General features: G+C 41.1%; 1 protein-coding gene across 2 annotated transcripts in view; it reads left to right on the forward strand.

The window, feature by feature from the left end:
* Nucleotides 1-15,002, forward strand: part of LOC122711757 (homeotic protein ultrabithorax-like) — a 335,569-nt gene that overhangs the window by 281,540 nt on the left and 39,027 nt on the right. The window contains exon 1 of one of the 2 annotated variants that reach the window (XR_006346178.1): nt 12,573-13,926. The exons of the other annotated variant lie outside the window; for it this stretch is intronic. The gene's annotated coding sequence lies outside the window, so the exon portion shown is untranslated. Of the gene's footprint in view, nt 1-12,572; nt 13,927-15,002 lie in introns of those variants that run through there. 2 annotated transcript variants of the gene reach the window in all.

The following is a 15,002-nucleotide window of genomic DNA, read 5'->3' on the forward strand; positions in this document are numbered from 1 at the left end:
TTGTCAATTATATTCGTTATCTGTCCATATTTTATAAAAAAGATCTTACTTACCGTTAATTTATATTTACATCCCCGTTCAAAATTAAAAGAACAATTTATTATTTGACGTTAAAAAGAAATTCGAGAAATTAAGTGATATGAAGAAAAAATTTAATTATTTAATTTAATTATCGATACTTTAAAGTATTAAACTAATTACGTAATTTCGTTTCTACCTTTTCCCCCTCCCAATTTACCCTAATTTACCATTCACAAAAATCCAAGGGAAACAGCTTGATCGTATCTCTCAAACGAGGAATCGAACAAGAGCGCAAAATTTCTCTTCATCCAGCCCGAGAACAATTCTCACGACGACGGAAAATGAAATTGTTCCGCCTGTTCCGTAATCTGGAGCGGATCTTATTCGAAAACGAGGAGGGTATACATTTACGGTGAGCGGGGAGGGAGGTAGAGAAAGCGGGAAGAAGTTCATTGTCGAAGGTTTTCCGCCGGGACCCGGGTCTCCTGCGTCGTTACGGTTTCACGCAAGCGGGCGCGCGGCCCGTCGGCGCTTTTATATTTTTATGGCGGGTGAAAGTTGGCGAGGAAGGGGGGGGGGGCGGGCGGGTCCGTCGCGACCGTGAAGGCATCCACGTCCCTAAGTTTCTCGCTGGAAAAACACAATAAGTGAGGTGAGCTCGACTCGACTCGACTCGACTCGGTTCGGCCGAGTTTCACTTTTGCCCGAAAACTTTTGGGGCAAAAATCTCGGGGAAAGAGAAAAGCGAAGGATCCATGGGTGGTTGGATCAGTTCCTCTTTGGATCTTTCTGCTCTTTGGATCGTTCCTCCACCGTGATATTTCTGTTTCGCTTGTCTTAATCTGTGCGAGGAAAGAAAAAGAAATAGTTTTGAAAGATATTGATATGTGGAAATGATAACTTGTGATGGAGGTTTCGTGGTATCGTGTATATCGGTTCAAGTAGGTTAATGGTTAGTCAAAGTGTTGTTAAGCATAAGAGAAAATTGTCCTTGTTTTAGTTTCTCTTTTAATTTTGAAGTTCTTCCAATAAAAAACCTATAATCCCTTTTATCGTCTGGCTGCAAATGAGCTGTACCATTCTATCCTTATCAATTGACGTGGAAGAAAAAGAGAAAGTGAGAGGAAGAAGAAGAAGAAGAAAATACCTTCTTGATTAATTCATTTCTCCTATCAAAACGTTGATAAAGTCATTATTGATAAAATATTAAAATAAATATCGATAAAATATTATTATATATATATTAATTTATATATATATATTAATATTATTATTTATATATATATATATATATATTAATAATAAGATTGTCCAAATGATAGATAGATCGACAATGGACGATTTCAAGAAGGAAGGGGAAAAGGAGAATGAAAGATAAGGGGGGAGGGGGAGGGGGTAGGTTATCGAAACACGTCGAGGCCGCGAGTTTCCACGTAAAACGCGCCGCCCATTCTACGAAATCGTGCACGTGTGCAACGCCGGATTCAGCTGCCTCGTTCGGTTCACGAATGAATTATCGCCCCGTTCGGGGTTGGGCTCTTTCATTTCCAGTCCACGCGGTAGCTCCGTCCTTTCCTCCCTGTCCGCACCCCCTCACCCGCCGCCCGGCCCTCTCCTTCCGCTCGTATCGGCCGAGCCTGCCGTCAGCAACGCTTCCCCCTCCTCCTCCGCCGATTCCAACCTCGCCTCACCGCCAACGCTCCTGCACCACCGCTCCTCTCGCACTCTCTCCATCCCCCTTTTCTTTTTCCATTTCCAGCGGAAAGATACCGTGCCGTGTATCCCCCCTCCCCTCTATTTCCAACGTTTTCCTTTTTTCCTTTTTTTATAGACTCGGGCGTTTTTCGTTAAACGTCCAACTTCTTTCAGCTTGGGATTTTTATTTATTAACGCTTTCATGACGATCGGATAATTTCCGAGCGAATTTAATCAATGCGTTTTTTTTTTTTTTTTTTTGTAAGCGAAAGAACGAATAATTTTGAAAGACGAGGAAGCTCGAAGTATGGATGCGTCGATAATCGGGTCGTAGCCACGACGTGGCGCTACCAGTGTCGTCGTAGTGCGCGGTGGATAAAAATTTGGGTCAATTATTTTGTTACGAAATTATATATATATATATATATATATATATATATATGGGCGAAAAGCTCGAGTTTGAATTTGAAAAATTTTAGTTTGAAATTGGGTACGAGTTGCAGTATATAGAATACTTGACGAATTTGTTTACCGAATGATCGTTCGCGATTTTGAGAAATGGCGTCTAGAAGTTTCGTTCGGAACGATCTCTCGGCAGAAAGCGGGCAGAAAGAGAGAGAGAGAGAGAGCGATTGGGAACCTCTTTCGGGAGGACAGCCGTCACAACAGCTGCTCTCCGCTCTTCAGAGCCGCGTGTTTCCAAACTCTTCGAACAGGTTTCCTCTCGTTTTTTTTTTTATTACGAGATCGATATTAATCGTATCTTCGAATATTTTAGAATAATAATTGTTAATCAAATCCAGGAGATTTATTATACGCCCAATTGTATCTATTCATCGTGATAACGTTGAAGAAAGATTTCGGATAATTTTAAAAAAAATTCACAATGGTTCATTCATTCGATCGCAATTCACATTTTATTTTGTTCAAAGTATATTATATTAAATATAAGTTATATTTTACAGAAAAATATAATTCGAATAATAAAGATGATAAAAGAAATTAAAGAAAGAAATAAATAAATATGCAAATATATAATTTAATAATAATTATAATAATAAAAATAATATCAACAAGCATCCAATAAAGCGACAAAATGTTATTAAAAAAAAAATTTTTTTAAAATTGTAGACACGATTTAATCACATATATCGCCATTGACGGTGGAAAATAAATGGCAAAAGAAGTCTCGTAGTAATGGGCGGTGTGTTTCTGGACGCAATTTAGTGGTTGTTTCCCTTCTCTGTAACCCCGGAGGGTCAGAGAAACGAGGAGAAGAATCAAAGGGAGAACGCAATCAATCGAATGTTTTCCTTCAGAACGATCGATCGCAAATGCGAGACGGAGATAGAAACACGAGACGAGGGTAAATTGAAATTCCGTGACACGGAAGGAACTTTGATTGGAAAAGGGACGGAGGACCCTGACCAGAACGCCGAGTAACAGAAACGATCTGGACGAAATTCCATTATGTTACTCTTTGGAAAAATTGTTGAAAAGTGAAGGAATATTGACAAATTTGATACGAACATTAAAATTTTTACATTTATTTTGAAGATTCTGTTATAATATATTTTTTATCGTTCCGCTATAAATATAAAAATGTATAAAATTATATTAAATTAACAGATGTAATTGTAAAAGTATAATTGCATTACATTAATACTTAAATTCGTTTCATTTCCATTTCTCGATTAATTAATTTATAGATACGATGTGAAAATATAAAGTGATTAATTATTACAATCTAATCTTCTGTTTATTTACTCAACTAAAATACTATTCTCCAATTCATAATTGCCAATGTAATGTAACATGCTATATTAATAATAACAACATAACAATATTATTAAATATATATCAAACAAGAATAATAATTATACATGTATCCATCATTGTTAATGTTCTTTCCATTTTAAAATATTTATTTTACTTATTTCATCGAAATAATCCTATTTAAATATCACAGGATCGTTTCAAGCAAAAGGAGAGAAAGAGAGAGAGAGAGAAAAAAAAAAGAAAAATAAATTCAACAAATTGTCTAGGAAAGTAACAAGGGTGACACCCTTTCAGAGAAGGGGTGGTTGGAAGTTTAATCGCGGATAGAAGAGGAAGAGTAATGGCGGGAAGAAGCGGGGATGGCGTCGAATTGAATGTTTTCGTTTTGAGGCGCGCTGTGCTGCACGACTCGATCGAAGCGGAAGAGTCCCTCGAACAGGGTAAATTGGAATTCCGCGACGCGAAGAGTGGCTCGGTTAGCTCGTGGGCCAAACGGGCTGGGGAGGGGGGAGGGGGGAGTATGGACGAGGTGGGTTGGGGACGAGGCCAGGAAACCGAGGAAAACGCGGTGGGGAGGGGGGTATGGCGGAGGAGAGTGAGCACGGCACCCGAGGAAGGAATATTTACTGCCATCTTCTCTACCACTTACCCACAGATTCCCTGCCCGAACTTGTAAACACCTCTTAACTATATAGAGATAGTATCTCTCGGTTTCCCTCCTCGTGTAACCTAAGCAGTTACGCGTTGTTATAGTCGAAGGATTATTAATTAGATCGCCGCGCGATTATAAAAGGATTTATCTGCGTTTCTTCTTTTACTTGTTTCTTCTATCGTATGTACTCACTTGCAGTGAGCAACGAAAGTATTTGAAGATTAGAAGAATTAACTTGTGATGTGTAATTTTGGATCTCTTTTTACATAAAATTTTTTTAATACATATTCGTTTCGTTTATATCCTTGATATATTAATTTTTCTTCTATGTGTTTATCGAATGAAATATTTCGCATCGAAATCCATATTTTCAATTGCTTTTTTCATTGTTTTATATTTACATTTTTTACGATTATTATTCAATTATTATCACATATAAATTCTTTACAATTCAAATACTTTTTTAATTACTATATTATTTACTATACTATATTTTTTTTTTGCAATTTGTAAAAATGAAAGTAAGGATGGTCTCTGTCTCTCTTATCTTATCCATGTATTCAAAATTCACATTCAATTTATCATAATTTGCCTACGTATAAATTTCCTGCCACACGATTCGAATACTTTCTTTGCTCGTGTTATTTTCTTTTTTTCTTTTGCAATTCGCAATCTCAAATATGGAAGCAAGGGTGGTCCCTGTCACTCGATTTCTGCTCCCTCCCTCGTGTCCCGATGCCGAGAGGTTTAATTGATTCGAACCACCGCGACTATCGGATTATTAATTGCGCTGTTAATCGGGGACGACGGTAATTAAGCTGTCGACGATTCAGTTTTATGATGCCACGCGGCCTGTGCGCTATGCGTCTACCACCTTTGTCGGTGTCTCTTCGTCCGACGGAACTTCCTTTCCTAATCATTGTCGAACACGTGAAACATTTCCTCTTTTATCGCAAAATTTATACCTTTCCTCGAAAGTTTCTTCGATTCTCCTTATAAAAATCTTGATCTTTCGAACAAAGAATATTCTTGAACTATTCATAATCGAATTTCACTTGTAGGAAATTTGTATGTTCGTTAAGGAATGAAAAAAAATTACACATTTAAAAAATTTATTTTATTTGTAATTATGTGGTTTTCGAATTTTCGATTCGAATTAAAAATTGTTACATCTTATTTGAAAATATTTACTTCAGTGATAATTTCACAAGTGATTTTAATTTTAAAAAAAATTTACAGAATGCATATGATATAAAAAAGATACAAAATATTCAAAATATAACCAAATCTCTATTTAAGATCTATTTTTTATAGTCTCAATTTTATTTTGCAAAAACACAATATAACGATGATTTTCGATTCTTATTTTATTACTATAATACAAAATTATTTCTATGAATAGTTTTGTTTTTTTATACATTTTTTTTTTTTTTTTGTATTTTATTATTCTATACGATAAAATAAAGCATCACCGTGGAAACGAAAGTAAAATTTCAGACAGACCGGAAGCGAGAGGAACGCGTGGAAGATCCGGCGGGAGCGTTGCCGCGATAATTGTTCAAATTCAATGAAATTGCCACGCGTTTCCGACCGGCATGTATTCCGATCGATCCGTCGCTCGTAGCCTCGTTCCATGTCTGTCGACGACAGTGCCGATCGGTTCACCTGAACAAACTGGCTGGATATTTGTCAATGACTGAACCAATATTTGCCGCTAAACACGAAGAAGTTTCGCGTTAAGACAACCTTGCGATTCCAATACTCGTGTGAAACGATTATTTTATCGAGACGATTTTTCGTAAAAATTTATATTTTTTTTTAGAAAAATTTATCCATTCTTATTGAGTCGTTTTTAAAAAGTGTTTTGATTTTGAGTGCTTGATGCACGTTTTTTTAGTTTTTTGTTTTAAATAAATTTTCGGAAAGAATCGAGAAAATGGATGATTTCGTTTGATCGAACGAGAGACGATCGGCAGAGATGTCAACACGGAAATCCTCGGCTTCTATTTTATTCACGACGAAAGAGAGTCAAAGCGAAGAACGTTGTTCGACTACGTGTGCTGAAAGCGGAAACGCGGAAGGGACTCGAAGATCCGCGAAGACGATCGCACAGATGCTCGACATAGAGCATTACGTGCATACGTAAGCTGTTTTATTTTATTCTTCGCTCCGCTGAGAAATATCGGGGGATGGATTACAATCAAATATCATCTACATCGAATTTTACTATGTGTCACATTATACGAAATTAATACTGAAATAACGATTATAGATTAAAATATATATTAAAAAGTTTTATATTACACATACTTACTTACGTATAAAGGAAGATTACATTCTTCAACTAATATTCATCTAATCTCTTTTCAACTGTTACGTTTTAAATATCCATCCAACAACATCGACCATTCAATCTCGTATTCTCCTTCCCCTAAAACTCGCAAAAGAAAAACGAGCAGAAAACCAATCCTCTTAAAAAAAACGAGTCCGAGAGAAACACACACATATACACACACACATACGTATTTCGTCTCTCCGTCTCAATCCGAGCAATTTCCATTCGGTAAAACGTTCGGTTTTCCTCCGAAGCGACAAGAAAAATGTACATAAAAAAAAGAAAAAAATCCTCGTGAGTGCTCACGGGTTGTAGCCTCCGAAAGGCAAGAAATCGAAGCCCTGTGAAACACTATGTGAGAGAGAAAGAAGGCAATGCGCGCCCCCTCGCAGCTCGTGCAGAGACGCCGGAGACGCGGAGATGTAGAACGAGAGAGACAAATAGAAGGAGATGGTGAAACCCACTAAATCAATACTCTGCCATCGCTCCAACTCTGGCTCATCCCCTCGCCGCCCCTTAGCCGCCACCCTGCCCCTCTCCTCTCTCTCTCTCTCTCTCTTTCTCTCCGTCTCTCTCCCTTACTCGCGCGTTCCGCTCCTCCTTCAGCGTCGTTCCGTTCGTGGCATGCCACCCTTCGTTCCACCCCCGTCACGCTCTCCGGCCCAAACTTCTCTCCGGCTACTCCCGCAGAGAGTTCGCCTCTGTCGGGGTTGAATTTCTCCCCCCTAACCCTCTCTCCCCCTCGAACGTCTAACTACGGCTCGCGAGACGTCCACGATCAGCCACGGGGAAACAAGCCTCTCTCCACCGGCTGTCTTTCGCGATATTCCGCAGCGTTTCACGGTGGGCTCGGTCTTCCGGCTTCCACAAACCGACAGACCGTGTCCAGCCTCTATGGTGTAGGTTCGATTCCAGGATGTGACCGGTGTCGGTTCTCTGTACACGGGATATATTCTATTCTCGGGGTATGGCTGGGATACGTGTTCGTATTCTGGATTGCAGGCCTTGGTATATGTATGTAGAGAAAGAAGGAGGGAACGCGCGAATCCGATTGGTTATTTTCGATATTCGTATTTGTCCGTTGCAAGCTCGTAGTTTGAAACCGACGAGCGTTTAGCCATTAGGGACGTGAAATTCGAGACTTTATTCTCCCGATAACGATGAACGTAGACGAGGACAGGTAATGAAAGAGAAAGAAGGATTGAGAGGCCGAGCGTTTAAAATCGTTTTTCTTCCAGTAGTGGGGATGACTCTCGAGCCATATACATTACAAATAGACACACATATTATATCGAAAGTGTCATATCTACTTACAAACAAGATTATATAGTATATTGTCAAGTATGATTAAGGAGAGGGATATATTCCCTTCACATTTTTTCACAGTGCTTATTCGTTTGTTGTTTTAAAAGGCGAGGTATTGTTTAGCTCGAACAAAGAGAAATGAATCTTGGACACCATTTTTAGCTACCTAAAATTACAATCGTCCCGCCTTGAGAGGTACGTATGTCTCGAGTCAAGGGAAGCGTTGAGGAGTCTAAAAAGGTGGAAATAAATCATTCACTCGTTCGAAAAAGGAAATCAACGTTGGACAATCGTTGTAAAGTCGTCGAAAAAGCGAGGTTTCGGTCTCCTCGAAAGGCTAGGAGTGGTCCGCGCGGGTATCACGCGGTTCATCAGCGAACTGGGTCACGTAGTGGTGGCACACGCTCACGCAACTGTCGACCATTTGCGGACCACTACCGAACTTACGATCGTGAGATACGACCACCGAAGAAGTAGAAGGAAGAGGTCACTGATTGCCGGAGGGGTCCGTGTCGGTGCGTGTCTGCGAGTCCTCGTCGTCGATCTGGCTAAGCTCGTTGCCCTGTTCACCTTCTTTCTCTCTTTCTCCCTTTCTCCTTTCATCCATCTGCCTCTCTATCACCGTACAATCGTCGGATAACTCGACGAATGAACAGTCAGCTGCTGTTTTGACGGTCACCGGGCTACCGACGCCATTTGCGCCGGCGGTAATCTCTCTCCGCTGTCGTTGTCGAGCTGGTACAAGTTTATTTATCGAGTTACTCGTCGAGTAGTTTATTTCATATTCATCGTAGAAGGGCTGTAAGTTGCTCGTTCCAATGGATGATCCGATACTGTCTTATTTTTATATTTCTTCCGATGGAAGAAAAGATAGAATTTAAATAAATTGGGTAGCGAGCAAAATATGCAAGATAAAATTTAATATTTATTACTATAATTCTTTTTATCTTGTTCTATTAATTAATTGGTATTTACAATTATACCATAGATACGTACCATAGATATATTCTTCAGCTACCCACACAAGAACCTATAATCCCAAGAAATCAACATTCCTCGGGCATCGAGCCGAAACATTTAGTAAGACGACATCCCTCAGAGGACGAGTGCTTGGAGAGCAGCGATTAAAAGTCTGGATTAGCGGTTGAAAAAGAGAAGGGAATCGCGGCAGTCTGGCAGTTTCTTAAAGGGAGCATCGTCGTCCTCCCAGCGAGTCCAATTACACGGGCAGCGGCTTCTGCTTTGTTTCACGGCCGTTGCCCGTTGTCTGATGCCTCTACTCGTCTCCTCTCTTTCTCTCTCGTTCCTTGGTCCCTCGTTGCGGATCGCGGTCGTGAACACCGTATAGGAACTTCCGTTTGGAAGGCGGTACGAGCGATTCAGCGACGCCACCTAGCAACTTATTAGCGTCCCGTTAATTTCTCGCGATCCACGCCACGATTACGCACCGTCGAAAATTTAGCGCTTTCGGCCCACCCTTTAAATCTTCGCGCGCTCATCTCAGGCCGACTAGGCCGGAAATAGCGTGGCCGCTGTCGCGTTAGCACCGGCTAAATACGTTTCTTCTCACGTACGGGCTTATTTATTAGCCGTATTAACTTGCGACCGTTGAAACATTTTGAACTGGCTAATTAAAAGTGATCGTTCCCTAATTTGCTTCAGTCAATCACCTGACCGAATGAGCTTTACTTTTTTTTTAGGAAGAGGAAAAAAGGTCTTAAATTTGACGAAAGTGGTCCATTTTTGAAATATAAGTAATAATTTTAATTTTAAGAAACGAGATATATCGAATACAATTTTCAACATATTTTTAAATTTTAAAAATTAATATAATTCATATTATTCAAATAAAATTGTGCTCATTAAGAGAGAATATAGAAGAAGTTAATTCGATTGCATAAGGGTTTATCTCGCTATTGAATAATGTATCATCAAATTATTATGAATTCTACTAACATAGAAAAAGCACAAGATATCAGTTTCATGGCTTTATTCTCACGACGAAAAAACCTAACCTAATCTCGAGCCTGTCAGATCGCTAGAAAGGTATTTACATTTTTCAATTAGTCTTACCAACAAGTATACCTACGCTTTACATTTTCAGAGTCGGTGTTGGAGAGTCGCGGTTACGTATTTCACGATCAATTAACGGAAGACTGTGTTCAAAGGAAAGAGATAAGATTAATTTTTTTACTGTTAAAGCAAGTAATTAACAGTCGCAATACGTGATGTAATCACGTATATGCGATAATAACCGTTGAAATTTCGTCGAACCGCGCTATGGCCAGCGCACATATCGATTAATATTTATAACGTGACGCATTCTTTAATACCGTGTACCGCGTACACGTTATCTCGTGATATCTTTGTGCTAATTAATTTAACTGGCCGCGTATTACTTGCCGCTAATTAATCAAAATTTTTCTTCTAACTGTTGCAGGTAAGAGCGCTTTGATGTTTCTCCTACGCATGCGCGTCGTTCACGCCGGTGCCGGTAAGTGTTGATTCTCTGTTGAGCGATATATTTGAGAGTGATACACGATGTGTAGTTGGTACATCTTGTTTGTCGTAATTAGAAATGCCTTGGCACGTGGGAATTTTGACATCTATCGTTGTGCCAACAATGTTTGCGAAGGAAACGATCGTATTTTACGACATAATTTTACACTATGTGTATATTTTGATCGCCTGGCATATGCAACTGATGTGTTTTATTGGTTAGGTTATTAAGAATCTTATTAGAAGGAATTTCATCTGCTTCCAATCCAATCCTATTAAGAAATATTATTAAGTAATACATCGTGATAAATATAAGTGTATTATTAAGTGCTTTACAATTTAAAATTTCGTGGCATTTAGCTGGAAAATAGTGTCTACTGATCTAACCTAAATTTTTTGTCGTGATTCGGATTAAAGAATCTCGTACGTCCACAACGTTCGTTTTGCGATAATATTTATTTTGAATATGAAAAAATGTAGAAATGTGTGTGTTCCACAACTGTATCCACGCGTTTTTATGTACGATACGACAATAGTTGTTCGATAACTTCACGATGGTCGATGGAAAGATTGACGGCCATATCCGTCGACGAGTTGGTACATGGTATGGACGAATACGGATTTTCTGCGATTTTCCGCACAACCTTCGTCGCTCGTAGGCCGTGCACGTCCCGCCGAGGTTCGAGAGACTCGCATTCAATTCGATTCGCGTACACCTCTCTTCGTGGCACGTGGTGCATCGCACGAGCCGATCACTCGTCACTTACCGACGCGCCGACTTTCAACTTCGAATCGTTCGAATCGTTCCATTCGTATTTCGTCGGCTATCTTCGTGCTCGTTCGTTTCGCAATGTTACGAAAATGGATTCTAAGGATAATTTTACGAAGCTTCGAGCGGTTGGAAGATTTTGAAGGAAGGTTTTGATTTAAAAAATATAAAAAAGATAGAATAGTTTTATAGTTTTTTGTTTATAGTTTTCATTTATATTAAAAATATGTTTGAAGTAAAAATAAAATAGTGATTCTAAAGCACCGTGGGAAAAATGGGAAAAATTATTCAAATCGATAATGATTCTAAGCAAAAATGCAAAAGTAAAAAAATTATTAATAGCAATTGGTTTTAACTTAAAGTTCGTGTTTTCTATTTTTACGATATGAATTGTATGGCAGGAGATAATGTCTATAGTGGATAAAGCGAATGAAAGATGGAATTGATACTGGCGAAATATCGGTCGCGAATCGAAATAAATTAATCGATTAACCTTCGCGTTTCAACCGCGAGCTCCCTCGAACGTATTCGATCGGCCCCGTTTTGCATACGAAAACGTATCACAGGAAAACATACGTCAACCACGTAAAAAAAAAAAAAAAAAAAAAAAAAAAAAATCAAAATTCCTGAAATCTTGGCATATTCAACAACAAATATATTACGTGAGAGTTTCAAACTCTGTACATTTATATCCAAAAATTAAAGCACAACTCCCTCTAAAAAAAATTCTCTCGTCCAAAATCCATCGAATTAATAAGAAAATAAAAAAGAGAAGCTTCTCAATCTAAAAAACGGTAACGAAATTAATCCCAAACTTTCGCCCATCCTCGCGATAGACGACATCCATCCATTTTTTCAACGTGCTTCATCGAGTCCACCAATTTATTTTCATCGAAAATACGGGTCGTTCGTCCAATACGGGCGATCAAATGTTATCGAGCCGCGTGTACACGCCGCCTCCCTTTGTTGACGCGGAAAGAAACACCGTGACAGTGACTCTCTCTCCTTCCCCCTTCTCCTTCCCCTCCCCCAAGCCAACACCCTCGAGCCATCCTCGAAGAGGAGAAGAGCAGATAGAACGTCTCCAATAAACCCAAAATAACGTATAGAAGACCAAAAACGAGAGAAAGTGCGGACGAGCGACAAGGAGGAGAGGAGAGAAGAGAACTAAAGCATGGAAAGAGAGCGAGAGAGCGTGACGAAGACAAAGAAAAGGTTACGCGAGGAAAGGGGGGGGGGGAGGGATATACGCAACCACCGTCGTCGTGTTGGATCACGGGGGCGTAGAGGAGCTGACACACGATAGACGGAGAGAGCGGGACAGCGAGCCGCGGGTGTCGAGGGGCCCCGGCGTGAGCGCGACAGAGCGAGGGAGAAAGAGATAGAGCGAGACGAGGAAGCGTGGGTTAACGCATGTGCACAGGGCGCCTCGCGTCGCGGCGCCGGTCGGAGGCTGCGAAACCAGAATTCGCGGACCAGAGTGGTCGCATCTCTCGGTACAGTTATACCACGCGCAGCGCAAGGTCCCCAAGGCCCGCGGTTTTCCATGAAAATCGAGGAACGCGCGACGCCGGCCGACTCAGTCGTAGAATCGCGCGTAGATCGTGACGATGCCGCCGCGACTATCGTCCCTACGGTGACGAACCGTGATCGTCGCGAGACAAGCAACCGCAGTGTGCACGTGCAACTCGAGGATGACCAGGAGGATACTACTACGCTTTCCACGTTCGACCGTTCGACGCTAGTTCGACGCTGTCCACTACGCTCCACGATCCGATCCGCGGAGAGAACCGAGTCCAGTTAACAGAGACGAGATCGTCGTTGTTTGGATAGGGCCAGGCGGACAACCGAACAGTGTAATTACTTGGCCAAAGGATCGACCGATTTTCGCACCCGAAACGGATTCTTCTCGTCCTCGAGCTTATCGCTTGGCGTCTCTTTGGATTTACGTTTGTGTTAAGAGATCGATTGGATAAGAGAAAATTCGATCGATGTCTCTTCGTATCCAGTTAACGGAGACAATATACTTTTCCTTGCTATCTCTTTAAGGGGACTCTAGAGTTAAGAAAGAAGATCATTCTCTGTGCGTGATCGATTTGGTGGCGCACAATACGAAAGGAGATCGACTTACGAAACTTGTATCGGATCGAAGAAATTAATCGATGACAATCGAATTGAACCTCAAGTATCCATGAACCGCTAAGGCAATCGCTCGCTTATTTTTTATTGTTCTTCATCGGCAGACGGCTGTGCGGCTTCGAGCTGTGTGTTTATATCCCGGTGTTTTGATGCGAAAGGTCGTCCTTGCGTGCCGTCGAGCGTGGTCAAAACAATATTAAGGAGGTACACTGCGAGCATACGTATCCGTTGTTTCGCGGATATTGTGGAACGGTGACGGTGGCGAACAGGCTCGTGCGGTGAGGATCAGGGTGATGGTGATTGGACTCGCATGCTCGTCCCGCCTCGTAGAGCAGAGTAAGTTTCCAAGGAGGACACATGTTTGGTGGACGGTGTCGGGTCGTTTCTGTTGGTGGCCGTTGCTGGCTGACTCGGTGACTGTTTACACACGGTCTGCCGGGACCAGGGGCGAGAGGAGCAGCAGCAGCAGCAGTAGCAGCAAGGCCGAAGGGCTGGTCGACGAGGAGGTGGCGGTGCGTGGAGGGAAGAAGCAGCCACGACGGAGGCCAGCGCCGGGGCACGGACGACAAGAAGGCCCCCGGTGCAGGGAAGAGGCAAGGGAGAAGGCGAGAGCGGGGCCAGCGTAGCAGCAACGGCCCTGAAACTACAGGGGAACCTAGCTACCCCCTTGCACAGGGGGGAGACAAGGAGGAGACCTCGCCGACGGAGGCGACGGAAAAAGAAGCGACGGAGGTGAGCGCCTCTGATTATTTTCTTTTACAATTTGTTGTCGTGCTCGAATATCCTTGAAACGTTCTTCTTCTTTTTTATGGCGTTTCGATGGTTTCCTTATTTTTTTATTCAAAGATCCTTCGAACTCGTGTGTTTCAAGTTTTCGTGAATATTCATTTCTTCTTTCTTTTTTTCGTCGTTAATACGAGGATGGATAGTCTCTTTGTTTATTTATTTTTTTAATCGATTGATCATTGAATCAAGGTTGAGATACGAAAGATTCAATTTGCATCGTAGTGCGATAATTTATTGTTCGTGTATCGCAATCCTTCTCGTCATTATTTGTAGTTTGTGATTTTTAATATTAAAGTTTAAAGTGGATTCTGGGCCATCTACAATATTCGATGTTCTTAAGTGATCGTCCATTTAAGTACAACAACGTCCACTTAACTAAAATTATTTATCGGTATAAAATTTACTGGAATCGAAATAGTAAATTTAAATTTGGAAACAAGGATTGGAAGAAGGATTCATAAATTCTGAATATCAAGAACACGATTAAAAAAAGAAATTAAGAAATATAGAGATTTTCTATTGAACATATACAACTCCACATCCCTCAAAAACGACAAATTTCACGATTCTTTCTCGAACGTTATATAAACCTCGAATAATGAAGTCGTCGCCTCGAGGTGGATCTCATAGATTTCACGTGATTCGCGAAAGTAAGAACTCCGTGGTGTCACGTGCACCACGTTAAAAACACCGGTTGGAGGACCGGTTCTCGCTCGAGATATCGATCGACGACGACGGTAATAAAACGCGGTGCGCGAAATCGTCGCAATAATCGATTCTTTTCCTGTTTTTTCTTTTTTACGAATTATCCACGGAAGAAACCGGTGCGTGTGGTCTCGAGGAAGGGGAGAGGGGAAAAAATGCGAAGTGAAATTCCACGATTGTCCGTCGCTCGAGTCCTAAACGAGGTTTCGAAAAGGGTGAAACGAATTTTCGTATGGGCATTTGTTTGCTGCGGAGAAAACAAGCCGGAATTCGACGCTCGCGACAACAATGAGCGCGCCGCGTCTCGCTAAATATAA

The sequence above is a fragment of the Apis laboriosa genome, unplaced genomic scaffold (assembly GCF_014066325.1).
Source record: "Apis laboriosa isolate Shangri-la unplaced genomic scaffold, ASM1406632v1 scaffold17_cov146, whole genome shotgun sequence".
NCBI classification, from domain to species: domain Eukaryota; kingdom Metazoa; phylum Arthropoda; class Insecta; order Hymenoptera; family Apidae; genus Apis; species Apis laboriosa.